Source organism: Narcine bancroftii, chromosome 2, assembly GCF_036971445.1.
Source record: "Narcine bancroftii isolate sNarBan1 chromosome 2, sNarBan1.hap1, whole genome shotgun sequence".
In the NCBI taxonomy this organism is placed as follows: Eukaryota; Metazoa; Chordata; class Chondrichthyes; order Torpediniformes; family Narcinidae; genus Narcine; species Narcine bancroftii.
Genome location: NC_091470.1, coordinates 90,510,618 through 90,534,637, shown reverse-complemented (window position 1 = coordinate 90,534,637; position 24,020 = coordinate 90,510,618). Strand labels below are relative to the sequence as shown.

Here is a 24,020-nt window from a genome sequence, read left to right as displayed (position 1 = left end):
AGTTGGAGATAGATAGAGAAAAGTTCAAGAATCTCTCCCAGCTAGTGTGTGTGACACTGAAAGCAGCTGAACAGAACAAGCCAGGAAGCTGGTTGAAACTGATGAAAACTTCCAGAGCAGTGGATGGTTGAAAGTGCTATCTGTCTGATGTATCTCTTGGAATAAGTGGAACAGAAAGGAACTCTGTGACGGCTGAAAGAAAGAGTTTGGCATGTGGAGAACCCAGATGGGGAAAGCTTCATCAACGAGACTTTGAGGTGACTAGTGGTGGTACCTCAGTTGTGGAAATCCTGAAAAAAAAATCTCTTTCTACAAACCCTACAACGAACTTTCCTGAGCGGTAAAAATTTACCTTTTGAGCTTCAAAACCTGGTGAACTTTATACATGTTAAATGCTGTGCACAGTAAAAGAATTACCTGCATCCAGAGAACTTGAAAGAAGGAGAAGTGAGATTGAACTGTGAACCAAATAACTTTTCTTAAATTTATACACACATCATACACGTGCGTTTAGAATTAGAAGGGGGTTAATTTCGATTAGTTAAGTATAGTGTAATGTGTATATATATATATATATATATATATATATAGAGAGAGAGAGAGAGAGAGAGAGAGAGAGAGAGAGAGAGAGATAGATATATATATAGATAGATATATAGATATATATATTTGGGAGAATTTGGGAAAATTAGAGTAGAATCTTATGTGAAAGGCTGAAAAATTCATATTCAGTAACATTTCAGGATCTTTGGAGACTTTTATGCACATTTCACAAGTAGGTGCAAATTAAAATGATGTCATGAAATGAATAGATCATTGTTTGGAATTGGAGACAGACTGGATGGTTGGATAACTACAAGGTTTCTGACCTTTCTGCAAAATGCTCACAGAAGGGTTACTCCTGGTTTTGTTTACCTAAGACAGCAGCTTGACCAAGGAGGAGAGCTCCTGTTGTTTGCTGAAGAAGGTGGGGTTTTCTGCAGGTGAGAGAGTCACATGAGCTTCCTAGCAGTCTCACTTGGAGAGAGAGAAAGAGAGAGCGAGAGAGAGAGAGAGAGAGAGAGAGAGAGAGAGAGAGAGAGAGAGAGAAGACTAGTTCACAAGTACTCTCAGCCTGTGTGTGTGTGACACTGAAAACAGCTGAACAGTGCAAGCCAGGAAGCTGGTTTGATGCAGAATAGCTCCAGAGTGGCGGATGTCTGGAAGTGCTATCTGTCCAATGTTTCTCTTGGAATAAGTTGAAGAGAAAGGAACTCTGTGATTGCCTGAAATAAAGAGGATACAATTTGAAAACCCTGTTGGGGCAAGTTTAATCAGCGAGACCTTGAGGTGATTAATGGTAGTACCTCGGTTGTGGAAATCTTGGAACAACAAATCTTTCTCTGGAAACCCTTCAAAGAACCTTCCTGATCACTAAACGTTTACCTTTCGAGCTCCAAAACCTGGTGAACTTTATACATGTTGAATTCTGTGCACAGTTTAAGAATTGCCTACAACCAGAGAACTTGGAAGAAGGAGAAGTGATATTGAACTCTGAACCAATTCTTAAATTTACACACACATCATACACCTGCGCTTAGAATTAGAAGGGGGTTAGTTTGGGTTAGTTAAGTATAGAGATATGTTAAAGTTTGATTCTATTTTCATGTTTAAAGTTAATTAAAAATATCTTTTGTTTAATAATTATTTCTCGAAGTGAATATCTATTGCTGCTGGATTTTGGGGTCCTTTGGGCTTGTAACAATAGAGATAAGTTAAGATTTGATTCTATTTTCATGTTTAAAGTTCATTAAAAACAACTTTTATTTAAACAAATACTTGTCTTGTTGAATGCCAATTGCTGCTGTATTTTGGGGTCCTTTGGGCACAAAGCTTTAAATTAACTTGGAAAAATTAATTAACTAATATATCACAAGAACTCCAAATATTTAAGATCCCAACACTCCAAATATTTCAATCTGAAAAGACAAGCCCACAAATGTTAGGGCCCCAGAAGACCCCAAAGCCCAGCAGCAATAGAAATACACCAAGACCAATAGTTACTTAAATAAAAGTCATTTTTAATTTTCTTTAAACATAAAAACAGGTACAAACTTTAACTAATTAACCTACCCGCTTCTATTTCTAAGCACACATGTATTTCATGTGTACACAAGTTCAGAAAAGTTATTTGATTCACAGTCCAATCTCATTTCTCACTCCTTCAAGTTCACCAGTATCAGGCAATTCTTATACTGTGCACAAAATTTAACAGTTATGAATTTTCACCAAAATCTGAAGCTTAAAGATAATCGGTTACATCTCAGAAAATGGTCTTGTTGGATTTACAGAAAGACTTGTTGCTCATTGGACATTGTTATGTAGTCCAGACGACCCCAAACGCCACTAGCAATAAATATGCACCACAACACAGGGTTACTTAAACAAAAGTAGTTTTAATTATAATTGAACAAGAAATTAGAATTAAACTTTAACTTATTACTTTACCTATTTAACTACTTAATCCCCCCCCCCCCTCTAACACTAAGCGCAGGTGTGTGTAATGTATATTTAAGATTAGAAAAGTTCATTGGATCACAGTCCAATCTTACTGGTTGCAGGTAATTCTTGTATTGTGCACAGATGTTAGCATTATCAAAGTTCACCAGGCTTTGGTGTTTAACAGGAAAATGGTCACCACTCAGGAGGGTTCTCTCCGGTTTTCAGAGAGAGATTCCTTTTCCAGGACATCCACAACTGATTCCTTCTTAATCAGTCTAGCTGACAAAACATACCCCCTTCAGGGTTCTCCAAATTATCTTCTTTCTTTCAGGTCACCTCTCACACCGACAGTCTCGTCCTTCGACCTGACAGACTTCCAAAGTGTGCCAGGTTTGTCCTTCAACAAATAATTACTGTGACTCCTCTCTCTATTTCATATCCTCCCTCTCTGAGAGCAAGACTGTTCTCCTCTGCCTGCAAAGATCACATGCTGTCCCAGGCAAGCTGTTGTCGATACTTTGTTCCCTCCTGCAAAAAGCATTCTGCAAAAGTCCTGCAAATATTCTGTTTTTTTTTAAATGTGTGCGTGCAAGCTGCTCTAATAATTCCTCCAAACTACCTCTAAATACTCCGTCACAGCACGCTCAAACTGATTCCTTCCGATCAGCCACTTCAGCGTTTTGCTCTAAGAATCTAGCCACATCAGGGTTATCCAAATGATAACTTCTTCTTCTGCAGGTCACCACAGAGTTCCTTTAGTTTCCCTTACGTCAGGTTAAATACTCTAGCCAACCATTTCCTCTTGTATGGACCACAAATATCTGGAACAGTCTGAAATCAACCCATCTTCAAAATGGGGTTTCAACAAGCTGCCAGCTTACCATGTCTGTAGAAAGCAGTGCTCTCTCTCTCTCTCTCTCTCTCTCTCACTCGCACGCTACCTGAAAAACCACATGCGGTCCATTGCCGCAATCTGTCTGGTTGTAGTGTAGTTTGCTGTTCTATGGACCCAGACTTCTGAGTCCTTTCATCTTCATCTTTTGCTTTTGTAACAATAATCCATTAATCCACAGCATCTCCAATTAACACCTATCTGTGAAGTCTCAATAACAGGGGTGACCAGCGAGCCACATGTGGCTCTTTGACCTTTAATATGCAGCTCATGGAAAATGTGAATATTCTATAAATTTCAACGCCCCTCACCCGCCAAACTCATGCTGCCGGTTTCTCCCCCTCGCCCGCCCAACTCACAATGCCAATATCTCACGCGTCTGACTCGTGCTGCCAGTCTTGGTCCATCACATCTTTAATATTTGTCATATTGTATCTTAGTCATAAAAATATAATAATAATAAGACCAATTTTTTAAGGTGAAAATCTGATCAAAATATCCCTAATTTTTTGGTTTACTTTTTTTTTACATATTTGAGTCTTTGTGATGACAGAAACTAATACAACTTAACAGATTAAAAACTGCATGAATAAATATTATTGCATTTAATATTTATATAAATACTTAAAATTTTTGTAACTAAATGTGTTTGTAACAATAAACATGTATGTGTGATTTTTGTTCATGTCCTGCGGCTCTCAAGCATCTGAGTTTTATCGTTTGTGGTTCTTACATTCAGCAGGTTTGGCCACCCCTGCCACGTTCTCTCAACCCCTGCCATTTTGATCGCACCCTCTGGTGCGCACTACATTTAAATGACAACTTCACTGCACAAGTTGCGATGATTTAATTCTCTACTCTCATTCCTACTTTTTCTTAAAAAAGCTAGCAAATCTTTCATTAAATTAATTGATTCCTAAGATTGAACGACAGGATTTTATGCGCACTTCCTTTCCCACCTGTCTTTCTATTTGCCCCTCTGGATAACGGATGTGCAGAAACTTGACTTGTTGCTTTCACATGACATTTCCAGCATCAGCCTTCCTTGCAGTTTTATCGTCACAGACACACATGGTTAAAGTCTTTGAAAGCAGGGACTTAAAACATTTGGCCCGACATTGATTAGAAATTGCAGTCTTGAGGTTTTCAGTGTTCAGCTAAATTTTGCTGCTTAATTTCGCAGCCAGTAAATTCATATATTGCTTGTTATTGAATCACAAAGCTATTTACACAAATGTGTTGACGTGCACTTGAGAATTTGGAGTCATCACAGTGGACACGAGCAATTCTTCTGCATGGTGAACGCACACATACAATTTGAAATCAATAATAATCAATTGTAGGGTCATTGGTGTATTTCAGCGGTATGGGCCCATGGGTCTGCAAAGCCGATTTCCATTTATATATCTATATCATATTTTTAAAAATTGTGCACAGCATGGTTCAGTGAAGAGTTTTATGTGCTGCAACTGTAATTCAATCAATATGAAGTATTACAGCTATTACAAACAATTCAATAAAATGCAAGGTATAAATTTATACCCCTATGCAGTCATGCTTGATCATTTATTCGGAAGTAAAATTCACAGCATATATGCAAAAGTAACGCATATTTTCACGGTGTTGTGCCAATATCAGTGTACTGCGAAGATGTGCATTCTGATGCAGAATGATTTGCTCTAAAATATTCCTTGTGTCATTTTGACATACAGGGATTGTCAACCACAATAACTGTAGATGATGGAACATTGAGCCAAGGAGCAGAATCAGGACAGAGTCATGGTGACAGATAAAATTCACAGAGAGTCAATGTTTCATGTCGGAATGCCCTATTGGGAAATAAAGGATAATTTCTCTCCAGACATGCCGCCAGATCAACTGAGTCCATCAAGCTTCACATAAACCTGCCCCCGGTAATTGACTGTGCTCCATGCTCCAATACGTGGTATTGCTGATGTTGGTCGATAAAAGTGGGGAAGGAAGTTTGCTGTGAACATGTGTTTATGGGTTAATAGAAGCGGGACTGAACACAAGGCAACCTAATCATCAGTGATTTATAGAGTTGTAACATAACCTCTCAAACATTGAAGAGAATCCTCTGACTAATCAAACCGATAATCCCATAAGTCTTCTTAACTATGCTGTCAACCTGCATGGCATCATTAAGAGAGGTAGGAATTTGGCCTTTAAGTCACCCTGTTCTTCCATACTGTGAAGTATCCTCCATAAACCTTGTACTCAGCCTTCAGGCCTCCGAAAATGCATCAACTCAAATGTTTTGGGTTTGAACTCCATCTGCCACTTCTCCAACCATGTCTGCATCCTGTCTCCACTCTGTTGTAAACTACGTCAACCTTCAACACTATTCACAACTCCTTCAACCTTTGTATCGTTGGCAAACATTCTGTCCCATCCTTCTGCTTCTTCACCTAAGTCATTAGTTCTAGGCCACAGTGTCGCCCTGTGGCACTGACCCCTACCATTATGAAATGCTCCTGGCATCTGCTGATGGAGCACATCAAACCAACCCTCCCAGAGACACTGGACCCATTTCAATTCACCTTCAGTAGAAACTGTTCCATAGCTGATGTTAAAAACCTGTCACTTCACCCCATGCTGACCCATCTCGACAATGATGCCTCTCACACCATCCTTCTGTTAATCAACCAGCTAGGCCATCATTAGTATAATTTCTCAGAGGCATCTGGAGAGGCTCCTCTCGATGAGACTCAATGCCCATCTCTGCAACTGAATTCTGAACTTCCTAAAAAGGCCACAATATTTTCAGGTCTGTATCAGAACATCTAGCACCGCCACCCTGAGCACAGAGCAATCCCAAGTCCTGCTCCTCTTCATGCTACTGACCCATGACTGCATCACCAGATCCAGCTCCAACAGTGTCATGGAATTTGCAGTCAGCCTCATCTGCAACAACGATGTTGTGCTGCAGAGGAGGAAAATCTCATGATATGGTGCTAGAGTAACAACCCAAATCTGAATGTAGACAAGGTGAAGGATATAATACATTTAAATTAAATTAAAATTTATATTTAGACATGGATCAAGGTAACAGGCCCTTTTGGCCCAAGAGACCATGCTGCACAATTACACCCATTTGACCTACAACATTTGGAATGGTGGGAGGAAACCGAAGGCCCCGAGTAAAACCCAAGCACTTCGAACTCCTGTCCTACTTATTATCGCTGTAAAAATGGTGCTCTAGGCCTAACCACTATATTAAACCTGCTTCCCAGGTGATCGTGGATGTTATGAAGTCCAGAAATGACCACATTCCACTACACATCATTAAACCTGCAGTTGGCAGAGTAGAAAGAACCACATTTCACCAAGTTCACTTAAGTAGTGACCTATCATGGACAAACATCTCAAATGTCAGGAAGGTGGAATCCTGACTGCTCCCACTTTGAAGACTAACACGGGCAAAGATATGTGCCACCATTATCGCAACCTTCTACAGGATCTCTATGGAGAGCTCCTGGCCGACTGCATCACTGGGAGGTACTGGTACAGCAAAGAAATAGAGGCCAATCCATAGGACCAAAAGTTTGGCAGAGTGAAAAGTACAAAGTGAATTTACAGAAAACCCTTCTTTGAACGATCACTGGAGTCTTGCTTTCCCACCCACCAACATTTGAAGATGGCCTGCAAAAGCTTTGAGGACTCTTCCATCATGCAGACAATATCATTCAGCTGTTCCCTTCTTGAAGAGATGCAGGAGTATGACAGCAAATATGAACAGGTTGAGGAACAGCTTATTCCCATGGGAAGTGAGAATGCTGAATGTCCAAATGAACTGCTCACATTAACTATCTGAGAATCTCACATTCACGAAACAATATTTATTTATTTGGATATATGAAAACTTGAACTACGTATGTATTATTTTCCTGTGTGTGTTTTTTCTGCTTGAATGCCTGCGTGTTTTGCCCACAAAGGACCAGAGGACTCTGTTTTGTCATGTGGAACTTTTGTAATCTTATGACAATTAACTTAACTAATAGAAGGGCATCAAGGGAAGATACTATCAATGAGGCTAAGCTGGTTGGAGTTGGTATTCAGCATAATGAAGGTTGAAGTGTGAAGGGCTGCAGTTCACTTAACTTTGTCACCATCAGAAAGGACAAGAGTGTGTAGATTCCAGTTGGTTCAGTGGATCAAATAAAATGATGTTATCTAAACTTTTGTCATGGTCAGACTATTTCATTCTGCAAAATTATGAGTTATCTTCACAAAGCCCCACAAAGATGCTCGTGTGGCGGCACACATCCACATGGCAAATTGGACTCGCTTTTATCTCCACGTGGCGGGGCAACCATGGGGAAATGGTATCATCAGAAGTTTCTCTCTGACTCCAGCATCCCTTCCAGCGCGCACCCTGGGCAGCGATTATGATGTCACAATGCATCAGGTGACTGAGCTCATGCTGCCTTCAAAGGGGAGTGCTGAATTTGAATAAAAACAGTCGGGAACGACCCTCAATGTGGTAGCTGTGTTTCTTCCACTGCTCACTCCATGGTGACCCCAATGAGCCCAGACATTTATCTCCTCAGATGCTACGATGTTCTATCATGTCGTGAGCGCTCTGGACCAAGATACAGCAGTGAGGGTGGACAACATCATCCACCACCCCTTGGCTACTGGCAAATACATTGCTCTCAAAGACCTGCTGCTTGGAACTTTTGAGCTAATTCCCCAGCAATGGGCTTCCAGGCTCCTTCACCTAGTTGGGCTTGGTGACCATACTCCGTAGGCACTGATGGATGAAATGCTGGCCCTGGCAGAAGACCACAAGCCTTGTTTACTCTTCCACCAGATATTCCTGGATCAGATGATGGAGGTCATCCAGCTGCTCCTCACAGATGAAGACTTCTTGAACCCGAGGAGAGCAGAAGCCCATGTGGATTCCATCTGGCACACAAAGAGGGAGAACGAGGAAGCCCTCAACCAGGTGGCACAACCAAAAGCCAACAGACCGCGTCACTCCCAAGACCAAGCCAGAGGATGGCCAGTCCACCTGATGTTTCTACCACCATTCGTGGGGACCGACATCTCGGGCCTCAAACTCCAGGATGTCCGGGTGCCTCGCAGCCCGGACACATTGCTCTGCAACATCTCAAAAGGAACACCAAACCCGCTGCTCCTGCTGCCCTGGATGGCGAAGGGCATAAGTCTGATCCACAACCTCACTCGCCCATCGGTAAAGACAACTGTGCAGAGGGTCGTGGAGTGGTTTGTGTGGCACAGGCTGAAGAAGGAGGTGGTGGAACTTGCCAGGTACTGTACCAGGTGCCAGCTTCCAAGGTCCAGTGACATGCAGAACTTCGATCCGGCAGTTCGCAGTTTCCAACACATCCACGTTGATGTCATTGGGCCCCTGCCAATGTAGAAGGAGGCTGGTTACCATCTTAAGGAGGAGGATTGGGCTACCATCTTGATTAAGGAGGCCTCCATAGTGATGTGCGCTAGGACTCTGGTCAGACAATGGATCGCTCATTTCAGAGTCCTGGCACACATCACTAAAGACCGAGGGGCGCAGTTCACGTCTGTCCTGTGGTCTCAGATGGTGAAACTCCTGGGGGTCAAGCTCCACCCCACCACAGCATACCACCCACAGCCTAATGGGCTGGTGGAGAGGTTCCACAGGCACCTTATGGCCAGGTTCTCTGGACCAGACTGGGCAGATGAACTACCCTGGGTCCTCCTCGGGATTAAGGTGGCACCCAAAGTGGTCCTGCAGGCTTCAACAACGGAGATGGCCAATGGCACACAGCTTTTCCTGCCGGGTGTGTTTTCAGGCCAGACCCTGACACCACGGCCATTGACAAAATCCTGCTGCCTCACCTCCCCACCGCTAGCATGCCACAGCACCCGGCTATTTCATCTTCACAAAGAGCTCAACTTGGCCAAGTTCATTTTTGTGTGGAGGGGACCACAATGTGCATCGCTACTGCGATCATATGAGGGGCCATACAAAGTCTTACACCGGTTTAGCGGAACCTTCACTCTGGATGTTGGGGGGAGAGAGGAACATTTTTTTTATGGTGGACCGCCTGAAGGTGGTCCACCTGGACTTTTCAAAGCCAGTGCAGATGGCCATGCCCAAGGGCCAGGTTTGGCCTCCAAAATGACAGGACATGTAGCTGGTTCTGGGGGGTGGTTGTGTGGCAGTGCACATTCTCATGGTGAACCTGCCCCACTTGTAGAGCCACATGGCAGGGTAGCCATGGGGAAATGGCGTCATCAGAGGTTTCTCTCTGACTCCAGCATCCTTTCCAGCGTGCACCCTGGGCAACGATTATGATGTCACAATGGACCAGGTGACTGAGCTCATGCTGTGCAGATGGTCACAGAGTAGTGGCTGTGTTTCTTCCACTGCTTACTCCGCCACACTCTCTCTATAAAGGCTTGCAGAGACTGACCTCGGTTTCACAGCTTGCCTTTGTTCAGTTTACACATGAGTCGGATTACATTGGCCTATACTATACATTCTTACCCAATGCAATTTCTACTAAGTACAAATTCCATTGTGACATAAGATTGACAGCTTCTTATCAGACCTGCTCATTGATTGGTTCAGAAAAAAAATCCTATAGTTAGTCATGGTGCTAATTGGAACTTTTGAATTGCCTTCCCTGCCTTACTTGAATGCTGCAAAATCTAACTTTTACTCTCACTGGCTTTTAACTCCTCTTTCCTCAAGTGAACCGGTTGACATGGTGTGTTTGTTCTTTCTAATTGTATTTGTTGAGGTTCTGCACAAGAAATTGCTGTGTAAAATCAGAGAGTATTGCATGGAGAACTCATTGGCAGGGTGCAAGCAAACCTCTGAAATAAGTGAGTCCATTTATGAGCACCAGAAAAATGTTGAGCGCTGCTACAATGGAGATTTACAATAAATATTTACGATCTATCAACATAAAGTGAATAGATTGTCAAATGAGTCTTGAGTGACAGTTCGATCTGTGAGGTGGACTCCAGACCAGTGAAGGGTAGCAGGTTTAGATTAGAAAAGTACACAAATTCATTGCTATTGCAATGTAATGCAGGTACATGTGAGGATGGCCAATTCAGTGGCAATAATCTAAAGGGAGATTGTCACCTGAACATGTCAGGAAAGGGAATGATGGAAATGGACAGTCATTCACAGTTTAACCATTAATTTTAGACAGGCCAATGTTGAAGACAGCCCCTTTGAGATTCCTGACATGCTGTTCAATTGTTCTTGAAAACTATCATGGTTACATCCTTCGAGTTGTTTGATATGAGTTTTCAATGTGAATTTGGCTGCAATTTTCAACTGCCATTATGAAACTACACCACATTCTGATTTCTTCGCCAGATGGAAGTACTGTTACAGAGTATATAGAGGTATTTGGGTGATAAACGGGGAAAGGTTTGTTAGAGCAGGTCAGTCACAACACTTTAAAACACAGAGTTTTTGCAGGTGCTTTTTGCAAGATGCTTAGTCTCATGATGGATGGTCATTTGCAAAAGGCAACAAATGTAACAACAGGCAGTGGCAGCTTTGTCTTGAAAAGAGCATTTACTGTCTGGAGGGTCATGTAATCTTTGCAGCCAGAGAGCAGTAAAAAACAGTCTTTTCTCTCAGAGTTGGAGGGATTTAAGAGAGAGAGAGAGAGAGAGAGAGAGCAGGGAGACACAGACATTGGTTCCAGATGGACAAGCTGGTGAGCTTTGAAAGATGGCCTGGTCAAAGGAGAGGACTGGCTGTCCGGTCTTTCCCTGTGGTGACTGAAAGAAATAGGTTATCAACTGGAGAACCCTGAAGGGGGGCATGTTTCGTCAGCAAGACACTGGAGTGGCTGATAAAAAGGAATCAGTTGGGAATGTCCTGGAACAAGAAAAACGCTCTCACTCTGAAAACCAACAAGAACTTTCTGAGTGGTAAGCATTTACTTGTTGAGCACCAAACCCTGGTGAACTGTGTTAATGTTAACTTCTGTGCACAGTACAAGCTTTGGCTGCAACCAGTGAGATTGGATTGTGAACCAAAGCACTTTGCTGAACTTACACACACTTGACACACACGTGTGCTTAGAATGAGAAGGGGGTTAAGTCGGCTGTGAGTCAACAGAGTTTGATTTTATTTTCATGTTCAAAATAATTAAATCAACTTTTGTTTAAGCAACCCTTTGTCGTGGTGCACAGGTTTTGCTGTTTGGATTTGGGGTCCTCTAGCTTCTTAACGATATCAATAATCTTGTCAAGGTACAGACCATGTCTGTATTTTCCTTTTCCAATAATTTGAAATAAATGTCATCAACGCTTAAGGTCTGCCACGACTTATGTCGGAAATAGACCCATCTCGTTCTTTTCTTTCACACATTTCCTCTGACTCCAAGCATAAGATATCTTATTATTCCCACCAATAGTAGGAATTGAGTCAGGATAAAAGAAAATGTTGAGAACTCCAGTGACACTGACGTCTCTTTATAATGTCTTCCAATTGCCTTCCTTGACTGCGGTGCAGTTCTCGCTTTACCCTCAGTTATTATGGATCCACACATTCATGCGGAAAGAACAGAGCACTTTCAGATGCAGAAACATGGGAAACATAATCAAACCTCTCACAATCCTGATACATGTCATCATTGCTCACTGACATGGCATCCAAACGATGCCTTTTGATGGTGGATCTTCCACTTTGAGTCTGGAATCCCCACAGTGCTGTTATTCTGGGAGCAGGTGACATAACTTGTTTGTTCAGTGAATGCAACTCACATCAATTACCAAGAGATCCGTGCGGCTGGAGATTCCTCTCTTCTATAAGAAGAGATGCCGTTAAAAATGTGTTTCATTGACGTTTGATTTGTCACTTCTCTGAGAACATGGGAGCCTGGTTACTAAGTCAAATCATTGCCATTTATTATCCTGTTGTGGCAGCTGTCGGTGTTCCAGGTGAGCAAATATACCCGGCGTGTTTTTCCCAGTCAGCCATCCAGTTGCTGGTGTTGGATGTGGACCGCATTATGAAATCGATGAGCGACGTCTGTTCAATGATGGGCTTTCCTTTAAATTAACCCGATGTCTCAGTCCAAGCCGTTATCTCGGTAAAGTTGCCAGGCTTCCTTTTCACAGTTCAATGTGCGGACAAGTCCCATGAACACGACAGCAGTTGACAGGCTGAGTTTGTGGCCAGAGTGGAATCACACGCTGATGAGCTGGATCTGCGAAATTCATGGTCAACCAATGCAGGGCGATGGCGTTGGTGTTCCTGGATCTGGACGCTGTTGCAGAACTGAACGACGCTGACCTGCTCTCAATGACTTTATTTCTCATTGACGGGCCAGAGATTGGATGTGAATTCTCTGGCACGGTGTGATTCTGCGGTGGTCGCTCAGCTGACTGAGAACTTGTTCAGTTTCTCATCCGTCCGGGCTCTAGATTCACTGAAGTCGTTGAATATTCCCACATCCAGAATGAAAATTCTGTCATAGATCAGTATGACAAGCATTGTTTCTGGAGGGATCACCAGTCACCGGTCGACAGATTTCTTTTAGATTTGAGTGAATCAGATTGCATGTTTCCCCTTCGGTCGTGATTTTACACCTGCATATATTTTAACTCTCCAAAGTTTCTTTCCCCATTGACTTCCTCATTTTTATTCCCCCCATCTGACTCTTCACTGTTTCTCCGCCTCTCTCATCCTCCGCCCTATTTTCCATCAGCTCTGGGCCCCTGCCATGTTTCTTTCCTCTTTGATAGTTAGAAAGTTTACTCATCTATTTGGGTCTCGTAAACCCGAAACTTTGATCACTTCCCCACAAGGATGTTGGCTGAATTGGAGATATCCTTCAGATCCTTTCTTGGATCAAGTGAAAGACTTCTTCTGGAGTGAAACAGAAGATACTTTCAGGTGCCCAATTGCCCCGCATGTAAAGAGGCTGTTTTGAGGCCACCTGAATGTGAAGGAGAGGCGAGCGACGTCACCCTCCTCCGAGAGGGATATCAGCCCAGCTCAGTGGCTCCCCCAGCCGCCTGAATGCAGCTGTTAAATGCTAGGCTGCTGATCACAGCTGACACTGGGCAGGAGCCCCATTGTGCTCAGAGCCGCATCCTGTGCAGCGGCGACCTTCAAGTGGCCAGCGTTGCTCTTTAAACGCTGCCACCTGAACGGCAATTTAAAGGGCCGCTTCTGCTTCTTCACGCACGCTCTTAACGTAGAATGCACCTGAGAAAGCCTAAAGAGAATACAAACCTGACTGAGTTGTGGACAATTTAGGTGATTGAAAGCAGATGTCTGTAAATCAGTGAAATGATGTGGCTATTGACGAGGGATGGCTTAAAATAAGGGACTGGATGAGGAAGGATCTCTGAGAGACCAAGGTACAATGGAAATACTGGTACGAAAACTGGCTAAACGTATAACATTTCCGAGTTTCAATGTGAATGGTCAGAATGGAAAGATTAAGAGAAAAAGAGTCCTGGCGTACATAAAGAAATTGGGAGTGGACCTGGCCTTCCTCCAAGAAACTAATTTCACAGAAGTGGAACACCAAAAATTAAAAAGAAGATGGATGGGCCTGGTACTGGCTTTCTCATTCGGTTCGAAAGCAAGGAGATGGCAATTTTGATCAGGAAGTGTTCTAATGAATGGATAAAAATTGTAGATTTGAAGGTGTGACTGTCAAATATATTCCAATTCCTGAACCCTGGAGAATCTATACGACCCCAAGATAGATGACGATAAATTTAGGCAGGACATTTTCCTGATTGGCAGAAGCAAAAAAGAATATTCTAATTTGGGGAGATTTTTACTCTTGTTTGGATCCTGTTTTGGACAAGTCAATGAAAATATTAGTGAAAACAAAGATGGCCAGTGGCGCTATTTGCAGTATGAATAAGCTGAACTAGATAGATGTGTGGAGACAGAAGCATCTGATTATTCCTTCTACTTGCGTCAGCATGACTCCTTCTCTAAAATAGGTGTTTTCCCGGCTTTAGCCCATATAGAGATCACTGAGTGCATGGCCAGATTACTTTCAGATGATTCACCTTTAGTAGTCAGTATAGAGATGCCGGACAAACAGGAAACGGTATACCGATGGCATCTTAATGCATTGCTGTTAAAGAAACCGGAGATTTGTAAGAGCACAGATAGATCTGTTTTGTGAATCTAACTGCACTTCCACTCCAGAGAAAGGTTATCCGGCGGATTGGTGAAGCATTTGCCAGAACTAATCAAGAAAGTTCAAATGGGCTTTGTGCAAAAAAGCAGCTGACTGACAACTTGGGCAGACTGCTTAGTAGAATGCATTTGGCACGAGCCAGCCAGAAATAAGGTGGGGGGGCTTGCCATCCCTCTCAATGTGGGGAAGGTATTTGACAGGATAAAGTGGAACTTTGTATTCATAGTTCTGGAGAAAATAGTTATAGGATTAGTTGGATAAGAGTGCTCTATTATGCACCCAAAGCAAAAGTTCTGATTAATGGGCAAATTTCTTCAGTCTTCCCACTCACAAGGTCAAACAGACAGGAATGCTCACTATTTTCAGCTCTGTTCATATTGGCATGGAATCTTTGACTGGTGCCATTCATCAGGATCCACACATTAAGCAGTTCCAAGTGACACATGAAGAACATAAAATCAGTTTATTTGCTGATAATGTACTGATATATTAGACAGACCCAATAAAGCCATTGCTGAAGCTGCCCTCTACTCTGGAAGACCATGGGGAGATTCTCGGGTACAAGATAAATTGGGATAAGTGTGAGAACATGTCACTTATTGAGGGGACTAGAGACAATGTCATAAAAATAGTTACCTAAAGTGGCCAGAAAATGGGATCAAGTACCTGGGAATTAAAATAAAGAATAATCTAAATAATTTGCATCAATTAATTTCCCGTTTCTGGGAAAAAAATCGAGGAGGACCTAAACAGATGGGCAGGGTCAACTCCATGAAAAAAGAATATGTTGCCATGACTCCAATATCTCATTCAGAACTTGCCCTTGACATTGCCCAGATTTTTTTTTTCAGATGGATAAGAACATATTTATGGAACAGAAAGGTAGCCAGGATTTCGATAGAGAAATTAACCCGAGACTATAGTCTGGGTGGAAACGAAAGCTGGTCTTTAAAAAATACATTGGGCAGCCCAATCAACGTCAATCTCCTCACCCTTTGCAGGTGGGGGAAGAGGTACAATCCTTGGTACAAATTGGTCTGCCCTTGGTAGGCTGGATAGTAGCAGAGAACTTTATTTCCAAGTGGGATGCTGAATTGCTATCTTGGAAAAAAGACAGTGCCATACTAAAGCAGATTATTCGCATTTTTGGTGACATAAATCAGTATTTAGGAATAAACTAGGGCTTTCTCCAGGAACTCCCCTTACTCCAAACTGGCTAATACCTTTGTCAATGGGTAACATGATCCTACACACCTGGTGCTAGAATGATATCATGTACATGGACGATTGTTACGATCAAGGACTCTTAATGTCATTTGAGCATCTTAAGTAGAATTACAATTTGTAAAATAAGATATTCCACTGCTACCCTTCAGATAGTATGGTTTTTTGCAGATCAAATTGGGTCCAAAAGTGCCCATCAATGTACAGTGACTGAGAGACCTTGATTGAAAAGAGGATCACCTGGAAATTCATTTTGTCAATTTATTCGCTGTTCCAAGTAGAAGGACCCAAACGGTTACCATAAATTCAGACAGAGGTGGGACTCAGACTTAGGAATAACAATCGATGAGTGGTGCTGGTCAGCCCAGCATGACAGCAGTGATCAATGCAAGGTACAGGTACAGGCTAGTGCAATATAATTTTTTTTTGTATCAGCTGTACCTAACTCACAAAAACTATTCAGGTCATTAACTGATCTGTCGAATCATTGTTTTAGATGCCGCATTGAGATAGGACCCTTTGTGCATGCAATGTGGATATGTACCATAGTAAGATCCTTCTGGACAGAACTCGAGAACTGAGTGAATTCCTCGGGAAAACCATTGGTAAAGAATTCCCACAGACCCTGACCTGTTTCTGCTGGGTAATATAATGGACTTAAGACTTAAAATGATGCTTCCATATTCAATTCCTAATGATCGCGTTGGCGGCGGCCAGGAAGTGACTAGAGGTTACCTGGAACTCTGACATTTGCCTGGGTATTGTCCAATGGAGTAGGAAGGTGCAAGCCTGAGTTCTCCTGGAGACAGTTACCTATAACTTGAGGGGAAGGTATGGCAACTTCCATAAAAAATGGCAGGCGTATCTGAGAAATAAAAGAGGACGGCCGAGAAAAAAAGACATCTTTGCCTCGCGGTCTGGCTCACCCCGATTCCTTCCGAATGGCTGGAGATGGGGGTGGGGGCACGGTGACCCCCTCAGTCCAGCCAGGAAAAGTCAGGAAAACAAAGTAAAATCGCCCAAATCTCTAGCCGCTGGGCGAGGCCAGACCCAGAACTCCTCGATATGATTTTTATCCGTGTTTTGTAAGCTTTAATGTCTTAATTGCTTTTTTATGATTCTTATTTTCCTCTCTGTGTCAAGTATTTGAGGTTGAGGGAATGGGGGTGGGGAAGGGAGAAAGGGAAAAGAGTGTCAGCCTTGGACTCGACATAGAATACGCATCGATGAGATTAGGTTAAAATGTAATTAACACAGATTTGTTAAAAAGTGTTGGTGTCAGATGAGTTCAATTTTGAAAACTATAAATAAAATATTCAAAAAAAAATCTGGGCGATGCTATTTATTGTCCCTGACTGAGACCTACACAGCATATTTGAATATTTCCAAGTTCCCCGTTATGTTCAGTTTCGTTTCATATTTCCAACATCCAGAGTGTGTTTGTATATTTCCATCTGTGGTTCCATTCATGGATTGGTGCAGCTTTTCATTTTCTGAATGTCTGGGATTGTCTATTCTTGGTTTAACTAAATTCCTGTCGACAGAAGTGGTGCCCTGTTGTTGCATGGATTTCCATCCTGGGAATCCGGTGTCTGTGATCGAACATAATTGGAGAAAAGCAATACCTTTTATGATTGGGAATATGTCCATGTGCTGCGGGACATCGATCCTGAAGGAGAATCTACTGTTGCAGGGAACTCATGGATAAGGGGGAGGAAAGGGAACTGCATGTGTTGTCATGTAGATTGTGGAGAACAGATAATTAAGTGGAATTAGAGTTCAGGTCCCAACCCTCAATTATTTTAACTGAAAATCAACATTGCCTCTCATACACCCCACAGATCTTCCGATCCAGTTCACCGTGAACTTCGACGTTTATTAAATCGTATTTGTTTTTCTGCCAATGTTTATTGTTTCAGGTGGTCCTGCATCTCTTGGTCATTGTGTATGGTCCTTGTATTGCCCGTTGTTCCTCATTACTGATATCCCTGTCCGATTCTCAGCTTCTCCTCTCCCACAGGCTGCACAGTTGAGTAGTTGCAGCAAGAACGGCTGCCTCCAAGCACAGAAAATCAACTTTCGATCCTGACCTCGGGTGCTGTCTGGCTGAAGTGTGTGTGTGTGTGGGTATCCTTTCATTGCTTAAACATATCATGTTTCTGAATCCCAACGAACATAGACACAACTTTTCTCGCGTCTGTTGCAAGAATTACTCTATCATATCACTACATCGTCTGCTGAACCTTATCTCGACAGCTTATGACCATGCTACATTTGGGTTTTTTCGGTGTCCATTGAATTGTGCGCATTTTTCCAGACACTACTCCACCAATCCCCTTTTCTGGGAAATAAGGCTGTCCTCTTGGCATAAACTTCCGTGTGCTGTGATCATTTCTTTCCACATTCTGGATATGTGGTAAGGACATTCTGGAGACCCACGATCATTTCACCCTGTAATATCCAGACTTCAAAAACAACCTGTGAGATCCCCTTCTTATATTTCCCCTACCTATTCAATCTCAACTCGTTCCATCTCGCATTAATCGCCCGAGCCAAATTACACGCCTCACGTCCCCATTGATAAATTACAGCTCTTTCCAATGAAGTCTAAATCTATCCATTTAGTTTTAACTGGTGATATTTCATTCATAGATCACAGTACTTGATGTTATGAATATACGTATACCAAACATAAATAATACTTAATTCTGACTACCATGTAACCCTTTAATTTTTTTCATCCTTGCCCCTAGAATCCCCTCAAATCACCTCATTATACAGCACCAACCATATTCGTTGGCAAGGCGTTCCAAGAACCTACAACTCTCGCTGTAAAAATTCAACCCATGGCGTCACCCCTCATTTTTGCCTCTTCAGAGAACACAGAACAATGCAGCACAGTGCACACGCTTCGGCCCTCGATGTTGTGCCGAACATATATTCCTTCGACAAAGAAATGCTAAACCTTCCCTAACCCATAACCCTCGATTTGCCTTTCATCCACGTGTCTCTCTGAGTCTTTAAATGCCCCCAATGTTTCAGGCTACAGCACCATCCTCAGCAAGGTATTCCATGTATCCACAATTCTTTGTATAAATAGAATCTTACCCCTGATGTCTCCCTAAACTTCCTTCCCTTAACTTTGTATTTATCTCATCTTGTGTTTGTTGATCCTTCGCATGGAAACCCAGGCTTCTCAACCACCTTAACTTGTAGACCTCTGTCAAGTCTCCTCTCATCCTTCTATGCTCCAAAGTGAAAAATACCACCTCTGCTAACCTTGCCTCATAGGATATGTTTCCCAATCAAGGCAACATCCTGTAAAATCTCCTCAGCACCCTCTCCATAGCTTCCAAGTCCTTCCTATAATGAGGTGACAAGAATTAAACACAATGCTTGAAGTGTGGTCCCTACTCTTGAATTCAATCCCCCTATTAGTCAATACCACCATCCCATAGGCCTTCTTAAATATCCTATCAACCTGTATGGTGACCTTGAGGTATGTAAGGATTTGGAACCCAAGATCTTCTTTTCATCCACACTCTTAAGCAACTGACCATTAACTCTGTATTTGGTATTCTGAATAGCCCTTCCAAAATGTAGCAAATCACAAATCTCCAGATTGAAACCCATCTTCAACTTTTCTGTCTATATCCTCTTGTGACCTCTGGCAATCTTCAGCTTTAATCACAACTTCTCCAACATTCATATCAACTGCAAACCTATTGAACATCCTTCTGCCTCTCCACCCAAGTCATTTATAACAGTCACAAGGACCAGAGGCCCCAAAAGAGATTCCTGCAGCACTCCATGAGTTACCATCCTCCAAGCAGAATACTAACTTGCCCTATTTTCCTTTCTCGGCTGTTGACTGTGCCACTAACATGATTTTAAATGCAATTTAGTATATCCATATACATCAATTAGTGAATGTACAGGAAGAATTGTGAATTTGATGGAAGAACCATTGAAACATGCTACGTCACAGAAGATAGGTCATTAAACCCTTTTAGAGCCCGCAAACCATTTTTCTGCAACTTCCATTGACATATTCCCATTTGATATCACTCCAGGCCTCTCCCATCCATGTTTTTTTTTCCAATTTCAATTTTTTTCTTAAAATTTATGATCGAGCCCACATTCACCAGATCAGATGGCAGCACATACCACACTGTGTGAATAACTTTCCCCTAATGTTCCCCCTAGCCTTTCCCTTCTCAGCCTAAAACAATGACATTTCATATTTATCTTCCCGCAATCTAAGTGGAAAAAAACCTACTCACATACAATCTGTCTATATTTCCCATAATCTTGTAAACCTCCATCAAATCTCCACTCATTCTTCATCGCATCAAGGGATAAAGTCCTGACATCTTCAATCTTTCCCTGTAACTCAACTTCTAAAGACCCGTCAAAATCCTAGTAAAGCTTCTCTGCACTGTTTCAATCTTACTGATATTCTTCCTGTAATGAGGCACCCAGAACTCCACACAATATTCCAAATTTGGGCTCACAGTCTTAACAAATGTCAATATATCATCCAAATTACTATACTGAATATTTTGATTAATAAAGTCTAAGATGCCAAAAGGTTTCTTTGCAACAATGTCCACTTGTGACGCCACCTACCAGTAACAATTAATCAATGCTCCCATATCTCTTTGCTACTCCACGATCCTTAGTGCCCTCCCCTTTACTGTGTATATCCTATCTTGGTTTGCCCTTCCAAAATGTCTGCATTAAACTGCATCTGCCATTTTTGACTATTCTCCAATTTAGTCCAAACCCCTTTGAGAAACTTCATTAGTGTCCACAATGGCTCCGATTTTTCTGTAATCATCAAAATTGCTAATCCAATTTATCAAAAAATTAAGATCCAGATCACTGACATAGACAACAAAAACAAGACTTCTAAACTCAGGGAGAACTCACACATTCCACATATTTTGCACCGGAATTTGGCGTCAGTCACTTGTTAAATGGAGCTGTGCTGAAAACATATTTTGATTTCTTCGAATCTTTCCAGTAATTATTGTAAATTAGTTAAATTTTCAAAAATCTGTTATTCCAAGCCCAGGAAAACGTACGTGGACGAGAGTGTATTGCGATCCCATTATAATGTACTTTTTCTCTTTCCTTCAAGTTAACTTGATGGCGATTGTGACCTTGGCACGAGGAAAGTGCGGCCTCTCCAATTGTATCATTCGTTACCTTGTGGGGATTGCAGCGGCTGACCTCCTGCTGAACCTCCATGACGCCATATTAAACAGCATTGTTGGAATATATTTCCCATTTTCATTCCTGACCATCACCCCCGTGTGTTCTCTTAACTGGGCCCTGATATGGGCAAACATCATGATGTCGTTCTGGTTCACGCTGGGCTTTACATTTGATCGGTTTGTTGCCATTTGTTGTCAAAACTGGAAGATAAAATATTGCACCGAGAGAACGGCGACACTTTTTCTCGGCACGGTGACTGTACTGAGCTGTGTTACAAACTGTCCGTGGTACTTTACAATGGACCCAGGTTTTACCACCAACGGTACACCGCGGGGTTGTGTCTGGAAAAAGGCATTTTTAACTTCACACACGTGGGCTTCGTTTGAGTTGTTCATATTTTCTTTAACTCTTTTCCTCCCATTTGTATTGATTTTATTCTTCAATGCACTGACCGGCAGATATATTTTTCTCTCTGGTCGGGCCCGCAAGAAGCTCAGGGGCCGCAGAAATGGAGAGAATGACCCGGAGATCGGGAAACGGAGGAAATCCATTGTTTTACTTTTCAGCGTATCTGGCAGTTTCATATTGTTGTGGAGTATTTTAGTTGTATACGTTGTGACTGAGCGTGTTTTAGGCGCTGAGTACTTCGTCGGCAGTGATTTTCCAGCAATCGCATTCATGGTCCCGCTTCTTAGTACCTGCACAAACATGGGGATTTATGTCCTGACCCTGAGAACATTTCGAAAGGAGCTGATGGAGGCGGTGAAATGCCCAGTGACTGTCATCGCCAAATGTATGAAACCTTAGATCCGAGTGTACCAACAGGTACGTGAAGAAATGTTAACCATTAGCAGACAGATACCTAGCGAGTGCTGGTTACACATCCAAACCGCGAAATCTACCGCTCATTCAAACAGATGTAATTTAAAAGCCAACAGGTATTAAAGAAATGTTGGAAAATCTGATATTCAGATTTATTGTCAGAGTACACACATCACATGGAAACCTCAGATTCTTTTACCTGTGGGCGAGTCAGAATTTCCACCTAATGGTAATGCAAAAAACTGCACTCAACATGTGCAGGTAAAGAAATGTAAACAGATAAGGAATGTAAACTATCTGTCCAATACAAAGAGAAGAAAAAAATCAATCAATTGCACAAGGGGTCTTAAATAAACCCTGATGTGAGTTTGTTGTTGAGGAGTCTGATTGTGGAGGGAGAGCAGCTGTTCCTGAACCTGGTGGGGTGAGTCTTGTGGCACCAACAACGCATTCCTCCTGGCAGCAGCGAGAACAGAGCATGTGCTAGGTGGGGTGGATCCTTTTTTTTTAAATTTTTTTATTTTTCACACCATAAATCACATTAGCCATGATATACACTTTTTCTTTTTCACACATATACAGTGACTTTTTCTCCCCCCACCCCTCCCCTCCTCCCAAGCCACCCCCACCCCCCCCCCCCCCTCTCATCCATTTTAGGTATACAATCTAGGTTGCATTAAGCCAGACAGACAATGTTGTCATTCAACAAAAATACACCAGAAATTCTACTGAGTCCATTCTTTTCTTTCCTTCTCCTTCCATCAACTTAGGTAATGTTTGTCCCCGGTAGGTTTTCGCTATTGTATTTAATGTAAGGCTCCCATACTTGTTCGAATATTTCAATATTATTTCTTAAACTATATGTTATTTTTTCTAATGGAATACATTTATTCATTTCTATATACCATAGTTGTATTTTCAAATTATCTTCCAATTTCCAGGTTGACATAATACATTTTTTTGCTATGGCTAGGGCTATCTTAACAAATCTTTTTTGTGCATCCTCCAAATCAATTCCAAATTCTTTGTTTGTTATGTTACCTTGATGATTTCTGCTGCTTTCTGGTGTAGTTGATCCAGCAAGAGCTTGGCATCATCCGTGTGTGAGTCAATGAGGAAAAAGGGCAGTTATGAAACTGGAAATAAATGTATAAATCCGTTTCCGTGCCACTTTGTTTGCTTGCTGCTCCTGGCCCAGTGAAAGACGGACGGTCGAGGTGGCTAAGTGAGCAATCAATTGGAGATGCCCATGAAGCCGTGGCATGGATGAGAGTGGTGTTTCATCATACCTGGGCCCACTGATCGGTAGTGAATTCCGCGTCTATGGGTGGAGCTGGATAAAGGCTCTTGAGATCAACGTTTCACTTCTGCTCTTGCAATGCATGCAGGTCAGTGCAAATACGGGAATGATGTTTCCGCACCGACTGAACAAAAGCAATCCACTGGACACGGCAGAATAGATAGACATTTCGGCTAATTTATTGCCCTAATTATTATCTTGCCTTGTTTCACTGATCTGCACCCTGACCATACCCTTCCAGACCACACCGGTACCATTTTTTTTAAATGGAAAGTGACAAATACAGCCTCTTTTCACGATTTAAGAAGCAGCATGTTCCACACCCTCACCGCTATCCAATTCTTTTCTACATCTGGACAATTTATATTGACCCGCAGTATTTCTGACCCTTTCATTTTCATGATGATCTTCCTCAATACCTACCCATCGTGTGTTACCCTGGGCAGGTGTCACTATTTCTCCTTTTACAGGAGGGCCACTACCTGGTGGTGCCGCCCATACCTTTTGTCCGGCATTCTCTAGTTCGGGAGTGGGGGGCAATGATTGTTTTCCCCCCGGAATAGGCTGTACTTCAGAAGTGTCAAGAAGTCGGTGGTAACACACGATGGGTAGCTATTGAGGGACAGGATGATTTAGTCTGTTTAAACACTGAACGCGTACGGTATTGTGAGTGACATGTGTCATGCTTCTTTGTTCCAGGTTCTTCGTTTTACGCTCCTGGTGATCTGGCTTAACAGCTGCTTTGGTACCAGCAATTGGATTTGTAATGACGAGGGCGTTCCGAGGGAGTTGCCCGTGGGAGACACGGTCCGATGCATTACATTAAGGAAGTCCTCAGTTACCCGCCTCATGTGCAGCTTATATGTTTCTGTTAGTATTCAGCATGTTTCGAAATCTGTTTGCGAGCTTC

General features: G+C 42.4%; 1 long non-coding RNA gene across 1 annotated transcript; it reads left to right on the top strand.

The window, feature by feature from the left end:
• Positions 1-7,869: 7,869 nt before the first annotated feature.
• LOC138753889 (uncharacterized) lies at positions 7,870-22,388 on the top strand. Its single transcript, XR_011351483.1, has 3 exons — positions 7,870-8,668; positions 17,789-17,889; positions 20,912-22,388. It is a non-coding gene; the product is annotated as an uncharacterized lncRNA (long non-coding RNA).
• Positions 22,389-24,020: the final 1,632 nt, after the last annotated feature.